Source organism: Grammomys surdaster, unplaced genomic scaffold (genome assembly GCF_004785775.1).
Source record: "Grammomys surdaster isolate TR1022 unplaced genomic scaffold, NIH_TR_1.0 61, whole genome shotgun sequence".
NCBI lineage: Eukaryota > Metazoa > Chordata > Mammalia > Rodentia > Muridae > Grammomys > Grammomys surdaster.
In genome coordinates this window covers 910977-923347 of record NW_021604563.1, presented here as the reverse complement: position 1 = coordinate 923347, position 12371 = coordinate 910977, and the positions used below count along the sequence as shown (strand labels likewise).

Sequence of the window (12371 nt, the reverse complement as noted above, 5' to 3'; positions counted from 1 at the left end):
TACTGTCCAATGTCCTTTAGAGGCCTCAACCAGCATATTAGGGAAGAACTATTACTATAAATCCAAAAGGTTTTGGAATCTGAAACTTTTTGAACATCAGAAGCATTTAGGATTTTGAAACATTTTGAATTTCAGATTGGAGATGTTTACATCATAAAGTCTACGTCTATGTAACTATTGCAAAATTGGGAAAACTATGAAATGTGGTCCCAAGTATTTCAGAAGAGAGATACTCTCCCTGCATTATCTCCATTTCATAGATGAGGTATCTGAAGTTCAAAGAAGTTCATTTGGTTTGTTCAAAGTCATTGCAATAATGGAACTAGGACTACTACCCAAACCTCTTCCAAAGTTCTTCAAGTGAGTCACTACAAGATCAAATCAATGAAAGCAGGCAGGTGGGCTATGAAAAGCAACAACAAAGAATAGAAACATCCTATGCAAAACTGCCTGGTTCTTTTGGTTCTTTGGATTGTGGGAGGGGGTGACCCAGAGCAGGGCAGTGAGTGGAATATAAAGTGACTAAGTAAAAAAACAATTAATTAAATGAAAAAAATCAACTGCAGTGATGCACAGGAGTAATCCCAGCCTCCCTACAGTGAGCATGAGATAGGAGGTGTACAGAGGAGAATCACCTGTATGCTCCAACCAGCCTGGAGTATGTGGTGCAGCAGCAGAAAGAAGAGAGGCCTTACCCTAACAAGATTAAAAAAAGAGAAACACTATGAGGGCTTTAGCCTGAGCACCAACTCCTCCAGCACAGCTCAGTCATGTCTGACTAAGTCTTGGCCACAGTTGCAGAAACAGAGCCCAAAACAGAACCAAAGAGAGACAAACAGTCTCTTGTGTAATTAAAGGGGACCATTGATGGAGTGTCTGTTTGGATCACCACCCTGAGTTGATCTGGACACGTTTTAGTGTAAAGGGCCTACAGGAGAAAATGTCATTCTGGACAATGGAAGGTGTGATCTTTCCTTTCCTAGATGCACTGTGGCTATTTATTGTTCAATTACTTGGTAATTGTCTTTGGCTTCCCCCAACTGTTAAGACAATTAAACATCTGAAAGGGTGAAATGAGCAGACAGTTTTTCATAGGATGCTTCTATTATTTCGTGTTGCTTCCCATGGTCTCAAGCACTTCAGATGAGGGCTATTCAACTTGTTATCTCCATTTATAGGTGAGGTATCTGAAGCTCAAAGAAGTTAATTTGATTTGTTCAAAATCACAGAACTAGAGCTACCAGCCAAATCGCTTTGAAGGCGCCTCTTGTGAGTCACTACAAGATCAAAACAACAAAACACAACACAACAAAACAAAACAAAACAAAACAAAACAAAACAAAACAAAACAAAACCCAGGCAGTTAAGAGCACTTGTAGCTCTTGCAAAGGACCCAGGTTCGATTCCTATTACCCACATGGTGGCTCACAACTGTCTGTAACCCTAGCCCCAGGGAATCCAATGCCTTCTTTCGTTTTTTGCAGGCACCAGACACAGATATACATACAAGCCAACTCCTCATATACATAAAATAATAAAATCAGCAAATATAAAAATGTTAAAAATAGAAACAGGTGGGGCCGGCCAAACTCTTCTTTCTACAACAGATGTAGTGCTGGCTACTTCCTCCTTTAGATTTCTCTAGCTTCCTCACTCTACCATGTTGGTTTCTTCCTTTTCAAGTTTTTCTTTTTTGTAGTGTGTGTGTGTGTGTGTGTGTGTGTGTGTGTGTGTGTGTGTTGTGTATGCGCATGCACCACAGTATGAGTGTGGCAGTCAGGGGCAAATTGCTGGAGTTAGTCCTCTCCTTCCACTGTGTGGGTTCCAGGGATTGAACTTGAGTCCTCAGGGTTGGAGGCAGAATAGAGTTACCCGCTAAGCCATCTTGCTGGCCCTTTGAAGATTTTTAATTTTTTTAAGTTTTTTTTATGTGTATGTGTGAGTGTCTTTATGTCTGTGGTGTGTGTTTGTCTTGTGCCCAGGGAGACTAAAGAGGACATCAGATCCCAGGGACCAACAGTTACAGTCAGGTTGTGAACTACCATGTAGGTGCTGAGAACTGAACTTAAGTTCTCTCTGCAAGGACAACCAGTGCTCTTAACCACTAGCGCCATTAGATTTGTATTTTGTTTTGTTTTGCATCCAGGGTAGGGGTGGACAGTCATTGAATATCTCAGTCTGGCCTTGAACTAACTAATTTCCCTGCCTGCCTCTTCCTCCTAAGTGCTGAATTTATAGGCATTATACCATCTTACTCCTGACCCCCTTTAAATGCTCTTGTCTCAAACAAGCAATAGTTTCTTCAGATTCAGGCTTGATGGCCACACAATGAACATGAAAGATCACAGAATGGAGTGGGTGTTGTGGTATATACTTGTCATTCTAGCACTTGAAAGGTAGGGCAGAAGGGTCAGGAGTTCAAAATTTATCCCCGGCAACATATTAATAGCAAGTTAAAGGGCAATCTGATATACATAAACCTGTCTCAAAAATAAAGATGCATTCTTCATAGGGTTGCTGAGGAGACCACAGGAAATACTGAACATAAAGCATGCAAAGCACAACACGTGGAGACAGTCAGGAATAAATGGTCGTTATTAGTATTCTGTAAACTGACACTTCTGCATATCCATGGTTATCTGAAGACTACAGTTCTTGTCTTTTCTGATGATTATCTGAAAGCTTTCAAGAGCCAAGATTAATCAGAGAAAGAGACAGACTGAATCATATTTAGTCATATTCTGTTAGGCTTATTTCATCGTATTCTAATTCTTTGAGAATTAAGACTTCATTTACATCAGTCAGGGTCCTGCCAGCAGACAGATGGCATGCTCAAATTAGCATAACTAGTAAAAAGTTTAATGAAAGGACTATCTACAAAGGTGGTGGCAGAATAGTAAAACTTGGGGCTTTTTCTATTCTCTGTCCAAAAGGAGAGAAAGAGCAGTTACCATTTTAAGAAAAAGAAGTACAAAGAGTAACGAGAATTCCCATGAGGAGAAATATGTCATTTATTTCAGGTGCAATAGCCAGCCAGAGGCAATCCTGCAAGGAGAAAGGCAAGAATGAACAGGATGATGATCACTGTTTCTTCCAGGATGACCACTGTTTCTTCCAGTGATGTCCTACCAGGGAATCCATGGCTCAGGCCTACAAGAAGCCAGAAAGGGAAAGAAACTCACAGGTTCATAGCTTCACTTTCCGAGATACAGAGCAGTATATGAAAGGGTTGGAAAGGGTAAACAAAAAAATTATGATACATATATGCTCAACCCAAATATATTCAAACCAGAATACTGCATCCCTCTGACCAATCATGAGAGAATGGACTACTATTTTCTATTAAGCTAAACTTAATTAGTTTATCACTACACAAGGAGCAGGGAATCTGCCCTTTGGAAATTCTGTAATAATACAAAACTTAAGGTACCATGATGTAACTGGTTTCTGTATACTTATCATACCAACTAGATACACTTTTTTCCAGTCATGTGTGATATATGTGTGTGCATGCTTGTGTAAGTGTAGGCATGTCTATATGTGTCACATCATGTGTGTGGAGGTCATAGGACAACCTTAAGTACTGGCCCTTGCCTTCTACCTTATTTGAGACAAGGAGTCTTCATTGCTCACCACTTTGTAAGCAAGGCTACTGGGGGTTCTCTTGTCTCCATCTTCCATTTCCCCATAAAATTATAGAGGTTACAAATAGGTGTACTACTACGTCAAGCTTGTGATCCAAACTCAAGTCCTCATGCTTGGGCATCAAGTGCTTTACCTGCTGAGCCACCTTTCCAGCCCTCAGACACTCTTGATGGCAGGAACTTTCTAGTATTCCCCATCTTCATATTGTCTTCACTTCCCTTTTCTCATTGACAAGGCCAAATATTTTCAATGTGTTGCATTTTTAAAGGTTTTGTTTTTCTTTTTATTTCCATTATATAGGTATTTTGCCTGCATGTATGTGCACCAGGTGCATGCAAAGATCTCAAAGGCCAGAACGTATCAGATACCCTTGAACTGTTATTGGCCAGTCATCAGCTGCCATCCGGGTGCTGGGATTTGAACCCAGGTTCTCTGCAAGACAACACATTACCATTAATAACTATGCAAGACATATCTGAAGAATGATTGTATAGAAAGAACAGCAGAGGTCCTAGCCACTTATTTGTCCATGAGAGCTTCTCAGAGAAAGCCTAGATCTCTGTGGACTTCTCTGGCCTTAGGTGAAAATACATAGGTTTAAAGGACAGCTGTGTCTCCCTTCTATACACTTGACATTTTAAAAACCACTCTTCCAAACAGACCTTCAGTTAAATAAAAATCAAAACAAATATTACAGACTGTTTTGAAAAGATCAGCAGGGAAATCAACATCCACCCAAATCATGATATGTAGCAAATATGATACTCATAAGAGTTGTTGCATAAAAATCACTTAAATATATTGAAATATATTTTGACTTGCTACATTAATTACCTTGATTGACAATAAATGAACTAAAAGATCAATTCACAAATACAGTAAATGAGACTAGAGAGATTGATCAATGCTTAAGACCACTGGCTGCTCTTTGAAAGGATCTAGGTTCAATTCCCAGTATCCACATAGTATCTCAAAAACTCTCTACTAACTACAGTTCTAGGGGATCTGATGCTCTATTCTGGCCTCAGTGAGTATCAGCCACAAAAGTGGTACACAGATGCAAGCAAAACACCATCTACATTAAAAGAAAAAAGAAAGAACCCAAATTGTGTTTAGGTAAATGAGCAGAAACTGGGTGCTCTAGCAGATCAGAAAAGCTTTTTGATAATAGATTAAACATTACAGAAAAATCTGTTCCTTCTCTGCAGTATCAACTGTGCCAGATACCTATGTCTAGTCCCATTTGACAATGATCAGACAAGAGGAGTATGCCTTAGACCTCTTCCACAGAGATGGTATCTGCAAGATCAAAGGAAGTAAACTGTAAAGCAAGATACAGGGAATGATGCTAGTTGGAACTTCACTTTTTCCTAGGGTTGTTTCATTTGGACCAGTCAAAAAGAGGCAGAATAAGCTAAGCATCCATTTCCTATTTTTCTGCTTAGTATTTGGAAGGTGCCTAGCAAGGAGCTAAACTTCCACACACCACATCACACCACACCACAACACACCACAACACACCACAACACAACACACATACACACAGAGAGGGGGGAGGGAAGGAGAGAGAAAGAGAAAAAGACAGAGAGGGAGGGAGAGGGAAGGAGGGAGGGAAGGAGGGAAGGAGAAGAGGGGGCATTAGGGCAGAATGAGAGGCAACATTGCTTTTTCTAGCAACAAAGACTAAAAGTATGGTTTTGGTTTTTTAAGACAGTTTCTCTGTATAGCCCCAGCTGTCTTGGAACTCACTCTGTAGGCTAGTCTAGCTTTGAAGTCAGAGATTAGTTTGTCTCTTCCTCCTTAATGCTGCGATTAAAGGTGTGTACCACCACTGACAGGCTTAAAGCTGTGTTTTTTACAGGATGATATCAATAAAAAAGTAGGAGAGAAACATTTTCACATTGCCTATTGAAATAAGAAAGGATGAAATATTAATTCATTTTTGCAAGAGTCAACAGACTCCAACAGAGAATTCTGTATTCACCCTAACACAAACCTGTCCAACACATCTAACCATCTGCAAATAGAAGCCAAGTGTGGCTGCACACATAGTTAGTCCCAATATATAGCAGGCAAAAGTAGGTTAGTCTTTTTGAGTTCAAAGCTAGCCTGATCTACATAGTGTGTTTCAGGCTAGCCAAGACTACAAAGTGAGACCCTGGCTCAGAAGAAGAGAGAAAGATGAAAAGACTGGAGGAGGAAATAAAATTCAGAATCTCATGACAATACCTCCAACATTCGAAATGCAACAGAAAATATTCATTATTATAAAAAAGAATGTAACTCTCAACTTGCAGGAGAAAAGGAAGACAATGTTAACACTGAGATGACAGATGCTAGAATTAAATAAAATGCTAACAATCAAGTAAAATATAAAAACTGAAAAATTAGCCAGACATAGTCTTGCACACCATTAATCCCAGCACTTAGCAGAGGCCTCAGAGGTAGGTAGACTTCTGTGAGTTCGAGGCCAGTCTGGTCTACAATGGGATGTTCAGGACAGACAGGGCTATGTAGTGAGACCTTGTCTCCAAAAAAAAAAAAAAAAAAAGGAAAGTTACTGAGTAGTGTCTAGTGTCTTAGTTACTTTTCTACTGACCAAAGTAACTTAGAGAGGAAATGGTTTATATCATCTTACATTTCCATATCATAGCCCATCATTGAAAGAAGTCAGTGCAGGAACACAGAGTAAGAACCTGGAGGCAAAAGCTGAAACAGAAGCCACAGAGAAACTCTGCTTTCTGGCTTGCTTCCCATGGTTTTCTCAGCTTGAATTCTTACACCATCCAGGATCACCTGCCTAGGGCTGGTAGTCCACAGTGGGATAGACCCTCCCACATAAATCATTAATCTAGTAAAGACTTACCTATAAGATTCCTATCTTATGGAAGCATTTTCTCAATTGAGAATCCTTCTTCCCAAATTACTCTAGCTTGTATCAAGTTAACATAGAACTAGCCAGCACGGTGGGATTTCAGTGGAATCTCTCTCTCTCTCTCTCTCTCTCTCTCTCTCTCTCTCTCTCTCTCTCTCCACAGTCTAGCTATGTAGCAAGGCTGCCATTGAACACTGAGCCTCTTGAGTGCTACAATTACCAACACAAATTACCATGTATGACTCCAAAGTGAATTCTTTTTTTTTAAAGATTTATTTATTTATTTTATTTATGAGTACACTGTAGCTGTCTTCAGACACACCAGAAGAGGGCATCCAATCTCATTACAGATGGTTGTGAGCCACCATGTGGTTGCTGGGATTTGAACTCAGGACCTCTGGAAGAGCAGTCAGTGCTCTTAACCGCTGAGCCATCTCTCCAGCCCCCCAAAGTGAATTCTTAAAATGAATGGTTCAAGGGTCTAGTTCCAAGGTGAGATGGTAATTATAAGCATTCAAAGTCATTAAAAAATGTTTGCACTAATTGCCTATATGAATAAAAGCATTAAATTAGATTATGAGACTAGAATCCAACATAAACGTATATTCTTTGCAGAGAATAAAGTAGATTGACATCAGTTGACTCTGTGTGTCAAATGTTTCTTTGCTAGGTTATAGGAAACATAATGAATGAACAGGAAAATGAATTACTAGCACATACCTGGATATGTGTTTGTATGCTGTGGTTTATTATATGAACATGCATGAAAGTTGGAAAAAATATAAGGGTTTAGTGTGTTCAGATTTTGCGATTGTTTGGGAGAAACAGTGAACAGCTGGACAAGCCACAGGAAAAGATGAAAGGACAATGAGAATTTTGAAAATATGTATATTTTGAATCTACTATAATACTTGGGTTTAAGGATATTTATTATCCTTATATTTTATAGAAATTTATCATGAAGGTATAAGAAGAAAAATAATAAATCATTTCCCTTGTGTGAAAGGGAGAAAACGAGACATTTCCTCCAATTCAGTCTATGAATGAGAAGAGTTTGGTTAACAGAGGGGATGATATCAATGATAAAGAGAGGAAGAACATAGAGAATCCAGAAAGAGGAGACCAGACAGCTGGAATGGATAAAGAAGGAGAAAGGCAATGAAGGGCAAAATGGAAACAGCTCTCATGGCTCCAACCCTAGCACTGTTTTTGAAGAGAGGAAACCAAAGCTTCATCACAAGGTAAGTCAGGCAGCCCGTGGAACAAACAACAGCTTGACAGTTCCAGCCATAACAAATGTCGATAATTTTCACACACTTCAAATCTGGTAGAGTGATGCGGTCTGACAGTGACATCTGTTGCATGGCCGAGTGGTGCTCGAAAAGAAATCCACTCTGTTGCTTTTTTTTTTCATCCTGGGGTACTTAAGCTGAGAATGCCTGTGAAGCATTTTCCAGACAAGAGAAGACTCACCCTGTTTTTGGGTGGCATAACCCTATGGGCAGGGATCCAAGACTAAAAAGGGAGACAAAGCCCTAATGGGCATCACTACTCATCACTGTGTTTCTGACTGCCAATACAGTGCAAGGTGCTGATGCTTTTCTCATCGTGGCTGACTGTTTCCCGAATCTGGGAGCCAAATTAAATCCTCTAGAAGTTGAATTTTTCTCATTTTTATTTTTTAATCACTCTTCTTACATTTCTGTAATTCACACAATTTTCTTTATTTTCTAGTTGGACTTTAAAAAACACATTGTTCATGTTTTTCTCTTTCTCACATTATTTTTCTTCCTTTTTCTAATTTATTCTTCTCTAATACAATATATCCTGACTGAAGCTTTCCATACCTCTCCTTCCAGTTCCCCCACCCCCAACATCCCTTCTTCCACAGATCCACTCCTCCTCAATTTTCCTTCAGAAAAGACCAGGTCTTGCAGGAACATCAAATGAACATGGCACAACAAGATATGATAAGAGCAGGCACAAACCCTCACATCAAGGCTGGACAAGGCAGTCCAGTAAGAGGAAAAGGGTCCCAAAAGCAGACAAAAGTGTCAGAGACAACCCCATTCCCATAATCAGGAGTCCCCCCAAAACACCAAGCCAACAACCATAACATATATGCAGAGGATCTAGCACAATCCCATGCAGGTTCCATGATTTCTGCTTCAGTCTCTGAGGCCCTATGAGCCCTGCTTAGTTGATTCTTCAGGCTGTTAGTTGATTCTCCTGGTGTCCTCAACCTGCCTGGCTCCCAGAATTACTCCTCCTTCTCTTTCAATTTCGTCTTCTTTTTTTCAATTACATTTTTAAGAGGGTGGGAGGACACAAGCATACTGCCTTCCAGGATGTGGGTTCTGGAGCTTAAACTCAGGATCTTGGGCTTGGCAGAACACAACTTTACCCACTGAGCTATCTTACAGGCCTTCTTAATATTTGCCTTTGTTTCTCTCTTTCTTTCTTTCTTTCTTTCTTTCTTTCTTTCTTTCTTTCTCTCTTTCTTTCTTTCTTTCTTTCTCTTTTTTCCTCTTCTCCTGTCTCTTTCTTCATTTTATATTTATTTTTAACTTTATAATTTATTCTATATTACCCCACTTTATATTTATCTGAGGGAATAAATATTCAGAATAGATAAAGAACTAAAAAATATTAAACACTGAAATAACAAATAATAGACAAGTGAACTAAATAGACAATCCTCAAAAGTAGTACATATGGCCAATAAATATATAAAACATGTTCAACTATTTTTTGATACAGGATCTCATTATACAATTCTCAGTCTGGCTGGCTTAGAACTCACTATATAAACCTATCTGGCCTTCAATTCACAGAGATTTGCCTTCCTCTGCCTCCCTAAGGCTGGGATTAAAGGCATGAAACACCACATCCACCCCTAGTCAACATTTTCTGATATCAAGGAAATGTATTCTATGATTGGGATAAACAGAATTATTCATTTGCTGAGATACCATGATTGGTACAATAAAGGCCTTTATTTACATAAGGGACTGTGACTGATGTAAATATGGAACTTTCCCATGATTGGCTCAAACATCTTTGTAGGCTTAGATTTTTTTCAAAACCTACTTTAATAAGGGTTCTTGAATGCTTCAACCTCCCTTCTAGACTACCACCCACCAGAGGTAGGGGGACAAAAAGGTTAATAGGAAACAGGGTTTGTGAACCTATTTAGAAATAGTTCTTTGAGGCTATTCAGCAGTCCAGTGCATTAGTCAATCACCACTTACAAATCAGCAACAGCAGTTTGATGCAGAAGAAACCAAGAGGTTCCGCCAATCAGCCAGCGTCCACAGAAGCTGCAAGGACTTACTGGAAATTCACGAGAAGTTCTTTAGCTGGTTACTCTCTATGAAGTCAGGACAAAGGAAGATCAGCAACTGGATGTAAGGCTCTTAAATTGATAAGAGCATCCTCAGCAAAAACTAGTGGGGCAGAGCAAGATGAGCCAATGCTAGAGCCTCCTTCCACTGCCTGTGGGGTCATATTTATATCCTTTCTAAACATCACATGTCTTCTCACCTGTGTCTGCTTCAGAAAAACATCCTCTTACCTGTGTCTGCTTCAGCAAAACATTCTTTCATGTGTCTGCTACAACACATCTTCATCTACAGCAGGGATTATTGTGATGGATACAAATGCAATCCTCTGTTTTCACAAAGGACTCTGTCATGATTGGACAAATACAGATATTAATTTGGATGACTACTATGATTGCTGCTAGTGTGTTCCCTCATTTGCACAAGGAACTATGTCATGCTCTGTACAAATAAAAGCCTTCATTTGCATCAGGAACTGCTTTGATTAGTGCAAATAATATCTCTCATTTGCTTGAAGGACCATGCTATGATTGACTTAAGCACATACCTTCATTTGAATGAAGGGATGCTGTTATTGGGTCAAGCACGGTCCTTCATATGCATGTGGGTCTACATGCTCAGTACAGAACCTTTGTTATAGCCACACCCATTTGCAATCATACAAGCAAGCTATTTGTCTCCCTTTATGACCTACCTGGGAGACATCCTCTTATGCTGTGCTGCAGCGCTGGTACCAAATTAAAGACTTCTCACAAAAGATCTTTTCTTACCTCCCTTTGGCTTTCATCATTACTCTACTGAGCTCAGTGATAACATAAAGAAAAAAAGACAGCAACAGTGGTGAAGGCAGCAAAAGCCACAGCCCTAGCAGCAGCAAACGCAGGCGCAGTAACGAGATGAAGCGCCTGGGAGCTGAAGAGAGTGGCTAGAGTCTAAATAACAGAGGACAGAAGCAATAGAAAAAAAATAAGAGCTATGGAGACATGTAAAACTTGAAGCTGCCAATGGCTTAGGGACCCCAGCACCTGAAGCCTGTATAAAAGCTATGACATAAAAGTACCAGCTGTTGCTGCTGCTTGCTACTGTCTGATGCCACTAACTGCTGATAGAGTTACATGATTACACTAGCTACCAGGACCACTGGTACTGAAACGCCAGAGCAATAACCCTCTACCAATTTTTTGTTGCTGTGATAAATACTATGACTAAAAGCAACTTAAAGAAGGGGTAGAGTCCATAATGGCAGAGAATACACATCATGACAGCAGGAGCGATAAACAGAGAGATCACGTATTCATACACACACACACTTGCATACTCACACACTCGTATACTCACACGTCCATGTGTGCACATACATGTGTGCGCACACACACACACAGCAGACAGAGAACAGTGAGATGAGGCTATAGGTCTTCAAAGCCTGTCTCCAGTAAATACTTCCTGTAAGAAGGCTCTGTCTCCTACAGGTTCCATAACCTCCCCCAAACATTGCCACCAACTGTTCAAAATATGTGAGTCAATGGAGGGCATTTCTTTAAACTATTTTAAACCATTTTTTTTGAGAATTTAATACAATGTATTTTGATCAGAAGATTCTTCTTGCAATAAACAAACCCACCTCTTTCACTCCATGCTGGGATTTTGTCTGACTTGAGATTTCACGGGTCTGTACACCCGGTCAAAATCACTAGAAGTTCATAATGCAGCCATTCTGTTCTGGTTGGGAAAGTTTGTTTCTTTGTAGCCATTCACTGCCTCTGGCTCTTACAATGTTTCCACCTCTTCTTCCACGAAGACCTCTGGGTCATGGAGGGAGAAATGTGTTATAGATATCCTATTTAGAGCTGAACGCTGCAGTCTCTTGTTCTCCGCATGTTGACCAGTTTGTAGATCTCTGTGTTAACTACTGTCTACTGAGGACAATATTCTTTGATGAGGACCATTAAGGGATGTTTTAATGCTAATCCCTTTTAACAGAATAATGGTAGTTGGCTCTCCTACTAGAGCCCATGACCTATCTAGAAACAGGCTCTTGGCCCTGATAATGGTGCCAGGTATAGGTTCCATCTTATGGAGTGGGCCTGAAATTCAGAGAGTGATCTGATACTCCTATATCATTTGTACCATTATTGCACCAGTAGACATATCTTGCTAGGATATTTATTGTTGTTCATAAGGTTTGCAGCAATGTAAGACTGATGACTACTTTTCTGCTCCAATAGGATGCTTAGCACCTTCCAGCACTATGAAAGCAATCTAGTAAGGATGAAGCTTCCAGGTCAGCTTGATTTTTCTATATTTTATCACTCAAGTATGTGGTGTCTTTATACAGACACACAAACATACAGTCACATGTTTTTAAATATATTTTGCTTGTATATATGGGTCTGTTGTCTGGGGAAGCTGGAAGGAGGTGCAGTCACCTGCAACTCGGGTTGTAGATGGTTGTGAGCCAACAAGTGAATACCTGGAACTGAACTTGAGTCTCTGTGTAAGTGATCTTAACC

The 12371-nt window shown here is 39.9% G+C and overlaps 1 protein-coding gene across 2 annotated transcripts in view; it reads left to right on the top strand.

The window, feature by feature from the left end:
* The window catches only part of Arl13a (ADP ribosylation factor like GTPase 13A), a 42744-nt gene that overhangs the window by 10152 nt on the left and 20221 nt on the right, over positions 1 to 12371 (top strand). The window contains exon 4 of one of the 2 annotated variants that reach the window (XM_028785698.1): positions 7527 to 7761. The gene's annotated coding sequence lies outside the window, so the exon portion shown is untranslated. Of the gene's footprint in view, positions 1 to 7469; positions 7762 to 12371 lie in introns of both variants that reach the window. The other variant, XM_028785657.1, reaches the window with a different exon arrangement.